At 38.1% G+C, this 13763-nt stretch overlaps 1 protein-coding gene across 5 annotated transcripts in view; it reads right to left on the bottom strand.

Moving 5' to 3' along the window:
- NPR3 (natriuretic peptide receptor 3) overlaps positions 1-13763 on the bottom strand; it is a 68434-nt gene that overhangs the window by 33641 nt on the left and 21030 nt on the right. The window lies entirely within an intron of this gene.

Raw genomic sequence — 13763 nt, 5'->3', positions numbered from 1 at the left:
GGATTTGTTCACTTTAAGCCTCCCTTTTCCAGGTTCTCTCATTCAATGCAATATCCCAGTAAAGCTAATCTACTGGACCCTCAATATCTTTATGTAAATGAGTTCCTCGCCAAGAAGAAAGAGGAGTGCTGAGACCCTGAGACCCCAAGAACACAGAGGCATTGGAAGGGGGAAGAACAGCAGAAAAAAAAGAAATTTGAGCTTTCATCCTCTCTAATTTTGTCCTGTGCTTTTTCACTCACACTAATGGGCATGATTGTCGGGGGTGATGTGTGTTCTTTCTGCAAGCCGAACTGGTCATGTGTCTGCATTCCATATTTTAAGCGATCTGACTAGTCTCAAAAGAATTTAATTTGTGTTTCCATTGTGAAGAATTTGGCCGAATGAGCGAAAATGCCCTTCTACTCCACGCAGTGACGATACGGGAGGAGAAAAAGAAGTATAACGGCTTAGCCTTGCGATTGTGAAACACATTTCCACACTGCATTGCTATTTTAGTCATGCATATTTGAGTATATGGTCACGATTATTGCAAAATATCTTTCTAACTGAAATTACATCACCACACATAACGGGAAAAAAACCCACAGTGATTGTCTTTCGAGAGGTCAAAATGAAGCTTATCGTTTGGAAAAGTCATTTTTCATAGGTACTGTGATTCTTCCTTGAACATTTTCAGATTATACCAGCTCAATAGATTTTTGCAATTAATAAATCCATACTCGCCAAGATCTAGAAATTACTAGCAAATGGGTACTTATTTACATTCAAACAAAAACAACTTTAATCAGAAGATTCCCAAGTCGTTTTAATATTCTAATTTGGCACAACTAAAGCTATTTAAAAGTCACAAGAACAAACGATTTTAAAGCAATTTTCTCTTTTATTTAAGAAATTTAAATGTTTTGAAAGCCAACTGATATTTCTTTAGCTAGAAAAAAAAAGAATGGCTTTTAATAAGCCATTCCTCTTGCAGGACCCCATCCGCCTGATTGCATTCCCCTAATAAAACTAATCTTATTAATATGTTGGCATGTGAACTCATTATTTTTCTGTTGTTAAACGCCAACTTGTGGTTTGCTTTTATTCTTTCAAATACAATTAGCAAAGCTCTCCAGTGTCTGAAAGGGCCTTTTCATTTGGACAAATTATTCCCTGGCTGACTTTAAAGAGGGCTAAGGCAAAGGCAGGCGGGGGTAGTGGAGTGGGGGGGGGGGGGTCTCCTATTCGATGCTCTGGCAGACACAAAAGCCTGCCTGTGCACAATCTCAAGAGAAGTGGGGCAAATATGACCTTTATCTGCTGCATTTTTTTCTTTCATTAGTTTACTGAATAGCTAACTTTTTAAAATTTCCTTAAGAGTATACAGTTCCAATTAAATAATATTATGTAAGACAAGAGGTTGGTGAAGTGTCTGGCCAAGATTTTATTGATGATCTGATAACTTTTCAACTAATGTCACCTCCCACGCTGCTTCTGTGCAAAACCAGTGTCAAAACACAAGCTGGTTTAGACAGCTTTACTCCTGGGCCTTCCTCTCATTGAAGGAAATGAGAGCGTTGTTTTTCAACATTTTGGACTTTCCAAACTGTAATGTCTGGCCTATCTAAACAATGATTTATTAAACCCTGTCTCTGTTCGAATGACTTGGCTAGATCAATCGCCTACTCCCCAGGCTTTCATTTCACATTCCATGTCAGAGGGAGACCTGAGAGAGAGGGAATGCTCAGATACATACCGCTGTGACAATACCGCTGTGCTTCGAACACCGCCGGAATATTTGTTTAATTAGTTAAATTTTCAACTTTTAAATAAGGAGAAAAAACAAGCTATGGGTGGCCGGCTAACCTCAAACGAGCAAATATCCAAGGTTATAAAATCACCCCCTGCTCAGAATACCTGGTTAGAAATAAAAACAGCATTTACCAAATTCTACCCCAAGTCAAGAACAGAGGTCGCATTAAGAAGTACGAAACTGAATTTGAAAGCTAAAGTACTAAGGATGCAGCATTATTTCATTTAAAAAAATGGATTCTATGCATTCTTTATAACTAAAACGTTTTTCTTTAACAACAATAACACAAACCCATCGCTGAGATTAATTGGAGAAATACTAAAAAAAAACCGCTTCTAATCCACTCTTAAAAACTAAACTCTAATTTTGTGTTTGCAAAATGACACTTGCAGCTGTATCCTTGCAAATGCAAACTAGACACAGAACATCGCAATAATAACTTAATTTGTATACACAAAGGTGAGTTTTGCGTATACAAACAGCTATACGCCACAGAATGGTGACCGGTTTGAAGCTGAAGAAAAGTTGGTCCTCTGTATTTTAAAGCTGAAGTAATGAAAATTTCCAAGAGACTTTTCTGATTTAATGTTATAAGCAGCAGAATACCTTATTACAATAAAATTCTCCTAAGATAGGGGCTGGGGAGTGATGGTTGTTTCACTGTGATCTTTCAATAAAGAATAAGTTAAGTCCATACACAGATGATGACAATGAAACGAAGCCTCTAAATTGAGACTAAATTTAGAAAAACACTTTCGACATGTAATAACAGAAACCTGGGAATGGGAAGGCCTCTTGAAGGGGTGGCCCAAATCTCAGGTTTTACAATAGAAGAAGCCCTAAGATTAAAGGGACCTGGCCAAGGGCCTTCTCAACCCAAGTCCACTGTACTAGTCCAGAGGCAGGAGCTTGTCTTCTCTCCCACAGCTCCTTTTCCAACCAGATGCCCTTTGGCTCTAGAATGATGCTGTCTGCAGCCCTGGAAATTATAAGGGAGTAGCCTATCCAAAAGAGATGGTCTCTGCTAGGGAAGGTTGCATCAGAAGGCAACTGAGCCCACATCAGAACTCTCTTAACAAGTTGGTCTTCAAATGTTTCTCGACTTATTTTCTGAAGTAATTTGTTTTAAATATAAAAGTCCTGATAGGTTCTAAAAAGGGTGTAAAATTGCTACTGCTGCACTGTGATAAATTACAAAATAACTGAACACAAACAGGTCCAGTTCTTTTTATTTTCCCATTTTTTTTAAGCTTAAAACTGGGTCGATTTGGCTTTTTAAAAATCCACATTAAAACCTAAACTTACACTTACACTGGCAACAGGATTCTAGATGACGTTCCTATATATGTTCCTTTTTCAAATGAAAGTGTTATAAGAGATATATTAGAGAAAACAGTTTAGCCCTGGACATAAAGTAAAATAAAGTCCTCATACACCAGTATGACAAACCTATAAAAGAACAACTCTTCTTAGTGAGTATGTATTATTAAGGATATATGTTGCTTCTATACAATTGCTTTTAAAGAATCACAGAAGGCAGGCTTGTCTGTGAGGGTAAGAAAGTAAGCACTGAGCTAGTAAATCAAGAAAAAGTAGCCACCAGAAGGGAAACTATAACCAAATGGGAATTCTAAAGGAGTTGGAGCATTCTGAACCAAAGAAATATGCTGGCTTCCTCTCTCAAATACACTCTTTCCTTTTTCCTTTCTTGCTTTGAATATAAGATTAGCCTCCTCCTCACTCCTACCCCTCAAAAAAGATGGGACCACCATCTCTGAACACTTGCTTGGTCTTAGATTCAACAATCCAGAGAAATCTCTGGCAAATCACAGCCGTTTAAACACACATTCCCTACATACTCAGCCATAAGAAAGGATGAAATGCTGCCATTTGTGACATGGATGGATCCTTACACGCTAGGCAAAGTAAGTCAGGCAGAAAATGACATATGACCATATGATTACATTCATATGTGGGATATAAAACAGAAAGCAACAAACAAACAAACAAACAAAACAAACTCATAGACACAGACAACAGTATGGTGGTTACCAGAGGATAAGGGAGTGGTGGGGAGAATGAAGAGCATAAAAGGGGCCAAATATATGGTGACAGGAGACTAGGCTCTGGGTGGTGAGCACAAAATGCAATATACAGATGACGTATTATAGACTTGAAACTTAATATGTTAACTAATGTCACCCCAAGAAATTTAATTTAAAAAACACATTCCCTCTAAAATCCCCCACTAAAATGACAATGTTTTTTTTTTAAGGCGTAAACTTACAAGAGTACAGAAAGGAAAGAGTGATGAGTAAAGTCAACAAAATTTTGGAAGTTGGAAAGGGGTAACTGACTCAATAGAGCTAAGAATCTAAAACCAAAAGTGTTCACAGGAGCATGGCAGAGAACTCCAATAAAAAGAAAAGAATTCCAGTCCGGAGGCTCTAGAATTGGAGACACTAGTTACCTCTGGAGGGATGCGGGGGTGGGAGGTGGGGGAATAACAGGATTAGTTGAAAATCTGTATAACAAGCACTTAAATACCCCTCCACCCCTAAACCTTACACAAAGAAGTAACTGCCTCTTTCCATCCAGGCAGAAGACAGGAGATTTATTGTCCAAATATGTTGACGTAAAGAAGATCTAAATGGGCAGGTACCAGGCACAGCTGGAGACTGGGTAGAGCATAAAACAGAATATTGAGGTTTAAGTGAAAAAACAGAATATTGAGGTTTAAGTGAAAAAGTCTGTAATCCTAAAGGTGTGATTGCCTGTCCCTTCCCAGAATGTAGGGCAGCCTTCTGATTCTCAAGGAAGGGTTTAGAGGAGAATGCTTTAGTGAAAGTGACCAGCCTATGAGAAACAACCTCCAGATAATCATATTTGGGATAACCCTTTGAAAATCCTATCTCGATACCTTGTTACCCTACAATAAAGTCCACCACTAGGCAAGTTCCCATACACACAAACATTCTGGAGAGCTCTTTAATGGCTCGCCCTTAAATATAAACAGACAGCTAAGGATTACCAACAGCTTAAGAAAAGCATGTAATATGAAAGAGAAAGAAGTAAAACTTATTATTTTAAAAGAGGAACTTGAAAAAAACAGGCAATGCAGGAAACAAAAGAAAACAAAAACTTTATCTCAACAAATGTAAGATAACAGCAATTGTAAGAAGCACCTGCATTTTACGTGCTCTTAGAAAGAAAAATTCTGACAGCCCACCAATTATAAAATGAATTCCAACATTAGATAAGTTAAAATGTGAAAGAAGTGTATTCCAGAACTGATGAAAGGGTAAGCTCAGAAAAAAAAGATATTGCATCCAGGAAACAAGGTCAGGGTGTTATTTTATAAAAAAAAAAATAAGAAAAATAAAAAATAAAAAAAAAAGGCACTCAGAGAACAAGAGAGAGCCCTTGGAAATTAAAACTATGATAGCAGAAATTAAAAGTTCAATAGGTTGGAAGATAAAGTTGAGGCAATCTTTCAGAAAGTAAAAAGAAAAGGCAAAGTTGGAAAATAGGAGAGAAAATTAAAGAATTGACTGAGGAGATATCCAACTTTAAAATTTCCAGAAAGAGTAAACAAAGTACCTAGCACAAAGATTTTAAAAGACCCACACCAAGACACATCATTGTGAAATTTCAGAACACCAGTGGGCCAATTGTATGCCTACTCGATCTCCAATTCATTCTCCTCCTTTCATCTGCTTTGCTCTGCTCTGTATCATAGGAGGATGATTCTTAAAGGTTGCATTTTCCCATCAGCTGACTTTTGGTTGGTTCGGCCAATAAGAAGCACTGATGGAAGAGCCAGAAAAAAGGAGGAAAGCCGGGATATTTCTCTCTCTTTCTCTTTGCCTTAGGTAGCATTTCTGGCAGAGGCCATGTTTAATCCATGCCTCTAGCTCCCATGAGCAGCCCTAATTCTTGGGTCCTAGTAAAACTATCTCTTTCCTAGTCCTTCTAGCTCTAGAGGTGATAATGGCTTTCTGCTGTTACTAATCTTGGGCTTGCCTTACTCTTCTATTTGGCATTTCAGCCAAATATAACTTAAAGTTAGTTTCTCCTATTAAATTTCTTCTGTTGAATTACCTGGTGTAGACTCTATTTTCCTGACTCGACTCTGACTGATACAATCAACAATAAAGAGAAAATACTAAAGGCTTCTAGAGATAGATAAAAGGAAAGTAGTATGAAAAAGATAAATAATCGGAATTATAACACCAAAAGCTGCAAAACAGTACAGCAATAACATCAAAATTTTGAGGAAAAATAATCTTTAAACTAAAATTTTATACCCAACTAAATAATCAATTAAATATAAAAATATGCAAAGTCTCAAAAGATTTTCCACTCATATTCTCTTTGTCTTTCAAAACTAAGGTGAAATTTCAACAAAGAAGGAGATTTGATATCCAAGAAAAAGAGGATCCTGTACAAGAGAGAACTAAAGATTCATATCGAAGGAAGCAATTACTCTTAACTGGGGCAGGAAAACTAAGGGCTGAAAACAAAAACAAAAAAACTAACATTGTTATCCAAAATTTTTGACCAAGGGAATGAGAATGAAATGGAATTATATGGAAGTAAATTTAAAAACCAAGTAAATTATTAACTCCAGAGAAAACAAAAAGCTACACAGGAAAGAAAATATAATCATAGAATGCTAAATGGTTCTATTATAAATATAAATTATATGGCCATAATAATCCTAAAAACTCTGAATATGGGGAAGGGCTTTTCTTCAAATTTTATGTTGTTAACACACCTTTAAAAACTATGTTATAAAATATTGGGAGGATGCAAGGAAAAGGAAGTATTGGTAGAGTGGGTAAAGGAGCTAAATATTTTTCCATTTTAGGAAATGAAAAGATAGTACCAAAAAAAATTTTTTCAGATTACTATTTTTTATGGTGACATTAGTTAATGAAATCCAGTAAGTTTCAGCTGTACATTTTAGCAGTAACATACGTATATATGCATTTACATTGTGTGTTCGCCTCCCATAGTTAAATTTCTTTATATCAAAAACAGCAACATAAATAAATTATTTTAGAAATAGGGAGAAATAGCAAAAGAAGCCAATGAAAGCATTAGGGATTATTGCCTCTAAGGAATGGGAGTCAGAAGTGGAGAAGAGCAGAACAGAAGATGCTTGTTTGTCTTAACTCTTATAGCACTATGAATTTATTTTTAATTCGGTGTGGGTCTTTTTTCATTCATTGTATTCAGTCTAGAAAGTCATGTATTATTTTGATTTAAGCAACAACAAGATCAGGGAAAGAAGGTGAGCGTCAACCAATAGCAGGGTCAACTGTTGAAGGGCCAGCCAGTGAATGGGTCTCAGAAGTGCCAAACACAATAGGCAGAATGGGGCAAGGCCAAGAGTGGGATTTACAGAACCGAAAAGTCAGAGAGGCTGCCAGAGAGAAAAAAAAGTGTCTCCAACATTGGCTCAGTCTAAACCAAGAAATAGCAGGGACAAATTAAAGTCTACCTCTTAAAGACATAATGTGAAAACACTGGGCATCGGAAGAACTGGACCGACTCCCTCGTCCAGGATAAAGAAATGAGTAAATGAATTAGTATCTCTTTCATCTCCAAAATAAAACTAATGGTCTTAGAATGTAAGATTAGTAAACATTAGAGCATTTAGGTGTTTCTTCATTTTTATCCAGGGGAGTGATTTTTGGAGGCAGCTCAGCATGCACAATGTTGTACCCCACCCATGCCAATAAAGAGGGCTTCAGGCAATCAGATGAATGACATGTTGACCAGCCGTGGTCTGGTGCAATGATTCTCACCTTTTTGTAACCCTGACCCCATTAAGAATCAGACGAGGAGTGTTGGCCCCTCTCTCCAAAAATATACGCATGTGCACTTATAGACAAGATTTTATACATAATTATAAAGAATTAATACACCCTAAGTCAAAACACCCTCATCCACTTAAAGAAGTCATGGAAACTCGGATGAATTTGGAAGTAGCTTCCTACTAAAGAAGTAAACCCACTCCACCATGTTTCATTTCATCTCTCCGGGAACACGGATATTTTCAAATACGCACACATTTGGTCTGCTGTAACACAAACTGTCCGGACCTTTGTGAGCGCCACCACTGTGTCAGGGGGCTTTACACAGAGGTACATGACGTTTTATGTCTGTGCTAGCACAGGAATGGGGCCCTTGTGGGCTCCCGGAGCTCCTGGCCATGAATGTTTTTATATCAGCTTAAGGATTTTTAGGTGATGAGGATCCCATCTCAGATGAGACCACAGCATGGTCCAGGATCAAGCTCACAGCCATGCTCCCTGGGGCACTTGGTAAACAACATCTGATGATGTAGGAAATGATGGTTCACTCATCAGAGGAAAAGAGAGAAGACAGATCACTGCAGATGAAGAGGAGACAGCGTCCTCGCCAGACTTTGTCAAGTGTGTGAAAGAGTAAAGAGAAACTGATATCTTAGAAGTGTATATTTGGGCAGGCAGGGTGCAGGGAGAGGAAGGAAGTACTTCAGGCTGTGTTGCCTGCCAGGCTCACTTGTAGGACCTGAGACACTTAATCTTCGGGTCATGGGTTTACCCCCACGTTGGGCACGTTGTTAGTAAAAGGGTCAGACTGAAGTAGTGGAAAAAGAAAGTCACTGAACCAGGAATCAGGGGATGCAGCTAATCTTGGCTTGGCCGCCACACAGCGCATTCTAAAACCAAACACCAGTGCTCTAGAATTGGAACCACTTGCATAGCACAGGCCAGACGCCTCCTTTAAGTTACCCTAGAGTCAAAGCCACTACACATGTGGGCCACCCAATAAGAACAACCTGAGCAGCCCAGGCAGGCACTTGGCAAACACCGTGGGAGCCGTGCCGGGCACCCTACTGATACTTGAGGGCCTTTTCAATGGGCTTTACTTCTGACTTTAGATTTCTGATGACCCCTTTGAGGGTATTCAGAAGCCCCATGGTAAAAACCCATTACTACCCTCTGACACCACCTCCCATAGTGTAAGTGAAACTGAACTCCTGGCTTCGTGTACCTGATAAGGTCTTCGTCACCACCCAGCATTGCTGTACTGGTTACAGTGTACTGGTTACATCTGGAAAGTCCGCCTCATCTCCCTGGACCTCAGTTTCCACCATTGTACAAGGAGTGGATTAGAGTCTGTGTCTCTAGTTTAATAATAACTAAAACGATAAGCACAGTAACAATAGCTTACTTTTATTGGCTGCTTCCTATGTGCCAAGCATACAAGAAAGGAATCCAAGAATGAGCAGAAATAGACATGGTTCCTGCTCTCACAGAGTTTACAGTCTGATAGAAGAGGCCCCAGTTAATTAGGAAATCGCACACACGTGTGTGTGATTACAACAATAGATTTGAGAGGCGTGCCATGACAGGAACAGAGTGCCACGAGATGGTTCGGGGCGTCAGGAGACACCAGCTTGAGAAGATGGTATCTGTGTTAAGATCTGAAGGGTGAGTAGCAGTTCTAGGTACATGCAAGAAAATCATGTCCATTGGTCTGGGGTATAAGAAACAAAAATAAGAGAAATAATAGCTACCATCCATGAAAAATTTGCTAAATGCCTGGCATTGTGTTATATGTTATCTACACATAATTCCTGAGTTCTTTCAATAGACTTGTCAGTTAAAAAATTATTATCCCAATTTATAGTCAGTAAACTACTGCACAGAATTTCAGAAACGTGCCCAAGATAAGAATAGTAAGAGGCAGAGTCAAGTCCATGAAACTCTTAGCCTGCATAGTTAACCACTAGACCATACTATCTCCAGTGGTGGCCACTGGGGCCTATTAAAACATGATGTATCAGAATAGAATAGGTTCCCACCTGGTTCACTAAATCGTATGATAATATTTCAAAAAATTATCATACTACCTATAAAAATAGTCGAGACAGTATCACAAGACACATGTACTAATAACTAGATCATTGCGGTACATGCAACACCCACTGCCTCAGTAATAGCCCATCCCTAAGCAATCTTATTTTCTATCACACACATACATGCACCCACCCAACCACCCACCAGAGATGAATGAAACAGGAGTAAAGATTTGGCCCAGAGCTGTTCATCTACAGGCTGCTATCACCTTTGAGGTGACCCAGCCTGGAAAGCTCCACCTAGGCAAGCATGTATGGGTTCAGCCACAATTATATTCTCTAGAATACAGCCTGGGAAACAGAGAAGCTCGAAGTCTTGAGGTATAGAGAGAACAGAGTTATGCCAGGAGTGCAGAGATTATTAAAATTAGAAAAATCTAGTAATGAAGGTGGTCAAAAGGTACAAACTTACAGTTCTAAGATGAATAAGTTCTAGAGAGTTAACGTACAGCATGGCGACTATAGTTAACAATACTGTGTTGTACATTTTAAAGGCACTAAGAGAATATATCTTAAAAGTTTCATCACAAGAAAAAAATTTTGTAACTATGGAACGTGATGGATGTTAACTGAACTAATTGTGGTAATCACTTCTCAGTATATACCTATATCAAATCATTATATTGTACACCTTAAACTTATACAATGTTGTATGTCAATTATATCTCAGTATAACTAGGGAAAAAAAGAAAAATCTAGTGATTCGACAAACTACTTTATAACAGATAAAGAAAAAAAGCCATCTGATTATCTCAAGAGATATAGAAATAGTATTTGATAAAATTCAAACGCCTCAACTTACACAGATGATCAAATTACATAGAACATACACACACACACGTACAAATAAAATTGAAGAAACCTGAGTGAAATCAGTGCGTTGTATCAGTGTCAATATCTGCATTGTGATCTTATAATTTCCAAAATGTTACCATTGGGGGAACCTGGGCATGCAAACAAGCCATCTCTCTGTATTGCATCTTAAAACTGCATGTAAATCTGCAATTATCTAGATTTTAAAAAGTCAGTTTTAAAAAGGGAGGGCCAGAGGTGTTGATGGAGGAAGGGAGAGAGGGTGGAACAGGGAGGGAGAAGAGAGAGTAGAGAGGAAAGGGAGGGGGAGAAAGGGAGAAAAGATCAATTTTGTGGAAACTATTGCATTAATCCATCAAAATTTGGTAAGTTAAAAATATAGAATAATTTTATTTCAAAAATTATAGTCACTGCATCCTTTCAATGTTTCAGTAAAGCCTTATAAAAATTTTAAAGTTTCAAATTTTTGCATTTTGAGATCACAGCCTTTCCATGGAAGCCACCATCATGCTAATATGATAAATGTGATACTAACATAATACGACATAGTGTCAGGGATATAATACAATCTATAATGCCTATGATAAAAACCTGTACCAAAGCCTTCCTTTAGCCTACATTATATAAATCTTGATGTCTGTGGTACTATTTTTGTTTCAGTTATCCTAATAAAAGGTGTAATTTTGCCAAAACAAAACTTCAAGGAATAAAAGAGAATTTCCATAATCTCATAAAGACTCTCCCAAATGCCCCACAGCAAACATTATGCTTACATGGTGAGATGAACAGACATGAAATCTGTTATGTGTTCTTCATATAAAAGTTAAAAACGAGGATGCCCATTATCGTTGCTTCTATTCAATACTATATTGAGATCCTAGCCAATGCCATCAAAGTTTTAGTTTAATTAATTTATACTTAACTCAAAGTTTTAGTTTAATTAATTTATACTTAACTCAAAGTTTTAGTTTAATTAATTTATACTTGCTTAATTAAGCATGCTTTTAATTAAGCATACTTAAGAGAAGAATTGAAAAGAAACTAATTTGTCACTATTCACAGGTCACGTGACTGTTTAGAAAATGCATGGTAAATTTTAGAACTAATTAGAGAGTCCATCAGAGTTTCTGGATTTGAATTCAATATCAGGGGCTGAAGAGCCCATGCTGTCACAAACTTAAGTTCTAAATAAGCCGATGAGACATCCATCGGTACAAATAAGAAAAGCAGAAAGACCTAGAAAAGAGCTGAGCCCTAGAATGAAGACCACCAAGTCTTGCTAGCCTTTTTAAGTGTCTCTTGCTGCATTTGACCAAATGTGCAAGTCCCAGCCACACTAGCTCCTGCTTCTTAGGCTCCCACATCTCCCTCTTCTACAGTACTCACCACATAAACTGACAAACTAACCTCATGAAACATCTGCAACTGGCACTCAGCAGAGCCCAACTAAAACACACATAATACAAAAGACAGACACATCTTCACAACTGCAGTAAGTCATTATAACGAGCTCTAATTTCTACTGAAAATTATCATTTCTTTTATTTATAAAGTCAGTTTTAAATGGGGCCACCAACAGAGAGAGTGGTATTGTCATCTACACCTACAAATAATCTATAAAGCATTAGGTTTGGAATGTATCGTGGATCTTCATAGTTGTTATACCTTCCCAATGAGATTTTTCTTAGACTACCCTTAAAATAAGATTTAATATTCTGAACACGGAAAAACCGATAACCAAAAAAGAATTACCCACCAGCGTGCTGGAATGCCAGCTCTTACCGAATGAGTATCATTATGTTGGACAACCTACACTGAAATACTTGAACTTCTACAACCTCAGGAAGGATGCCAACCAAAAATGACAGCGCTGTTGAGTTTTTAAACCATAAAATTAATATGAGCCTAGTATAGTAAAATAATACAGTGACATATGTTTTCAATATTGGCCCAGGACACCTTCAGCAGCACTGCTAAAGGAAGCTCAATGCCTTTTGTGTTCTTCCGAATCCCAAGGCAAAGGATTTGGATGATGACTACACTATCACAGGTTTCCTTAAACTCAGGCTCTATTGTAGAAGCCCTACTTCTTTCGCAATTCAGAACACACTGTCCAAAATAGTAGCCACTAGTCACATGCACCCAGCACTTGAACTGAAGATATGCTGTAAGGGTAAAATCATGTTGGATCTCAAAGACTTTATACAATAAAAAGAACACATAATCTCATTCTTAACATCTACACTGATTAAATGTTGAAATGATATTTTTATATGGGAATTAAATAAAAATATCTTATTAAAATTAATTTCACCTCTTTATTTTAATGTTTTTAAGTGCGCAACTAGAAAATTTTTAATTACATCTTTGGCTCACTTGTGACTCACATCATATGTTACTGGACAGTGCTGATTTAGAAAGTCAAAAGGTATTTTAAATGATGTGTGTATAATATATATAATATTTAAGACATTAATAAATATGTTTATAAGACCCTTTCTAGGTCGTTTGGTAGCAAATTTCTATAAAGACAAGCATACTATTATAACAGTAGTATAAAAGAGTTATCACTTATTGGATTCCAACTTTTTGACAGGGATAATGCTAAATGCTTCAGAGAGATTATCTGTAATCCTCCCAACAGGGAGGGATAATTTAGATCAAGGAGACTAAGAAATTGGCCCAGATCGCACAGCTAGGAAGTGCTGGATCCAGCCTCTGAATGTAGGTCCGTCTGAGGCCAATGCCTGCATCCTGCAGTACTTGAAGTGAAGAAAGCGGGAGAGGTCCTGTTTGGAAGTGACCGTTTCTTGTGAAGCTGGTCATTTTCCGCCTTGGGCAGGGACTATCCACATCACATATCTGTCATTAAGATGCTCCTGTTCTGCTCCGGACACCATGCAGTGAGTGATTTTGAAAACCAGCACACCTACCCAACAGGCCTGAGGGGCCCGCCGCTCATCCTGCTCTGTCACGCGGAGCTTTGTGGGGCCGCACAGCAAAAGGTGCCAGAGGCAGCAAAACAATGGCACCAAGCAAGGTGTGGTCGGCTGTCTTCAGTGCCACCAATTAGATGAGTCCTTCTGTTTAATCCTTGGCCTGGCCTAACCTTCTGACGCTCATCCACTTTTGGAAAATGAATCCGTAATGTCAGCACTAATTGCTTGGGAAGCTCTGGAATACCTGAGCAGGAAATGGCTTGCAACCAAAGGGGCAAGACACCGCCACGAGAGAGAAGCA

The sequence above is a fragment of the Pteropus vampyrus genome, unplaced genomic scaffold (assembly GCF_000151845.1).
Source record: "Pteropus vampyrus isolate Shadow unplaced genomic scaffold, Pvam_2.0 Scaffold27, whole genome shotgun sequence".
Taxonomy (NCBI): Eukaryota; Metazoa; Chordata; class Mammalia; order Chiroptera; family Pteropodidae; genus Pteropus; species Pteropus vampyrus.
Note: the sequence above shows the minus strand (reverse complement) of the source record. Positions and strands in the feature narration are given on the sequence as shown.